The following is a 2844-nucleotide window of genomic DNA, read 5'->3' as shown; positions in this document are numbered from 1 at the left end:
TTTCTAGTGTTTAAAATGTCTGCTTTTAAACGTACATTCATGACTTCTACCATGCAGCTGGTCTTGTGTTGTCGAGCGTTGCACACAGTGAAGCTGCAGGACAAGCAACAGGACGGTCGACCCACGAAGGAGAAAAGTTCAGGCGACTGCCCTCCATTCAATAAGCACATGTCATGTAATTAAAAACCATATTCTGTTACTGCATTATTAGAAAGACGTCCACTGTAATGAGACTTTTTTTCCATACGCTGTGCATTTCATTATTGTAAGCGTTATTAAAAAAGGGCCAGACAAAAAAAAAAGGGGGCTCTGCCAGTGGAGTCTAGTAATGAACTGCTGAAGCTGCCATTCTCAACATCTACATGAATAATAAAGTGGCCCACTGTAAATAAAGAACAGAACATTTTGTGAATGCAATCACATGACGTGTCTCAAAATGATTAGACGTAATGCCGAGCAGATGTGTACAGTTGTAAATGGGCTTTAGCTCCAGAATTCTCCTTTAATTAATGTTTGACAAACATTGCAACATCTGGATCAGCTTCCTCGGCTGCCTACGGAGCTGTGCTACACCGTTATCCACTCCCGTAGTTATTCTGTATCTGTACTGCGACTGAGCGGCGTGAACATGCAGCCGGCTATTGTCCTACGAGACTCTGGGTGTCACTGCGTGTAATTACAGGGTCACCGGCTGTAATTAGGGACGGCGTTGTCATCGAGCTCGCTGTAATTGGCTGCGGACAGACAACCAGACTCCCGTTTCAAACTGAACCGAAGGACCAGCTTTAATAGCAACGTGTCAGTGAGGCTGTTATCTGCTCTCCGGTGGTTGGACGTCCTTGTCAAAACATTAGAGCTGCATGACGGCGTGCAGAACATGATCAACAGTTAACAAAAGAAAACCCGCCTGGGGATTTTCACCATCTCACACGAGCACCGTTTCAAATAGACACCCCGAGGCTTTTCTTTTGGGAAATATGTCGCCTCTTGTACGCTTTCTCTTGACGCGCCCGCTGCATGCTTCGGGTCAGGTGACTTCAGCAAACACAAGCATGCTCTGCTGCTGCTCGGTGTCCTGTTTGAAGAGCTCCTTGTTTGAAATGCTGATAGGAGGTGCAACGGAGGGGAGATGAGAAGGTGGCTGCGCACAAAGAGTCTGGAGGGAGTTTAGATAGCTGCAGGAAACTCGCCGGCAGCCATGTGTGATGTCTTCAAGCTTCGCCGTCCACAGGAGGAAGTGAAACGAGAATACATAGAGACAAAGAAACGTATGTACAGCATGGAACGACTCCGCAGAGATTCAAGAATTCACTCAGAACTATTGAGGCAAAACTGGATCTATACGGGTGAAGCTGATGAAACGTCGACGCATTTCTATGAAAGAGCATAAAAAAAAAAACAAAGTCTGTCAGACGTGGAGATCCATGGTTCCATTTTTATTTAATTTTTTTAAAAACATCAACTGCTGCATTGAGCAACATGTTGCTTCATTATGAGCTTTATTTTTTTTCTGTCAGGCTGCCTTAAATTCTCCCAATTTGCAATCCATCCNACTAAGCCAAGTGCTTGTATAAACTATTGTGCAGCAGGTGGATTATCCCGTGTGCTATGTAGGTCAAATCTGTGCATTATTAATTCTTCTCTATTCGTATTTCTACTCATGAAAGTACAGCGCCCTCCATAATTATTGGCACCCCTGGTTAAGATGTGTTAAAAGACTTAAAATAAATTAACATTTTTATTGCAGAAGCAGACTCTCACACTGAAAACTGTAGAAAAATGCAAACTTCAACTCAACTCAAATGAATTATTGGCAGAAGGAGGTTGTACAAAGTATTAACATTAAGGCTGCTAATAACTGGGGCACACATGGTTTGTGTGGGTTGAATTTTCCTCTTTTTTTTCATTGTGGTCCTATATTATTTAGAAAAAACTGAATTTACTAGAAGCTAAAGACCACATCTTAACCAGAGGTGCCAATAACTATGGAGGGCGATGGATCTGTGCAGTACCACTGATATGTGCAATATTGTTATGTCAACATCCAGAGGAATTTGGGAAATTTGAACGAGTACTTACTGTATGTATATTTTTGTTTATTTTTATTTTTCTAGTGATGTTTCTCAAATGTTTCCCCTTTGCTGCTGTAACCATGCAAGTTTCCCCACTGTGAGATTAATAAATGCTTATCGTATCGTCTCATAGCGTATCGTATCATATCATATGGTATCGTAGTGACTCGAGAATAGAACAGAATAGAATAAAATTCCTTTTTTGTCATTACACAGTGCAGAGCAAAGCAAGCAGCAACCTTGCTGTTGCATTCACACAACCAGACGTCTGCCCTAAAATTAATCTGTATTTAAAAAACGTTTTGAAATATAGTTAAAATAAAAATATGTGAACTCTGTATTTCTACATGTAGTAATTCTCTTACAATGGGGGACAATAAAATTATACAGTTTTGTTGTATTTAAATCAGCTATAAACATATTTTTTGACAGATGTTTACAAATCTGGAAAAAAAAAGAAAATATTTAATAACAACATACTAGCAGGGTCTGACTGTTTGTTTGCAGCCTCTCCTCCAGTGTAGTTCTGCCTTTTGCCGTTGTTGTATCTCACCTGTGTGTTCAGTAAAACACTGTTGCTGCCGTGTGATTTTGCTCATAAACGTGTAGAAGCTTTCTTGCAGACGGGTTCACTTCTCTGTACACAGACTCTGCATCACAATGTCCAGCCGGAGGTTTTTTTTCTTCTCTTTTCTCAGCTAATTCAAACGGATGAGCTCATTTGCAGTTCAGGCAGCTTCACTGACTCGGTCTCTCCTATATTATCTAAACC

Source organism: Stegastes partitus, unplaced genomic scaffold (genome assembly GCF_000690725.1).
Source record: "Stegastes partitus isolate 25-593 unplaced genomic scaffold, Stegastes_partitus-1.0.2 Scaffold1822, whole genome shotgun sequence".
NCBI lineage: Eukaryota > Metazoa > Chordata > Actinopteri > Pomacentridae > Stegastes > Stegastes partitus.
This window is presented reverse-complemented; position numbering follows the sequence as displayed.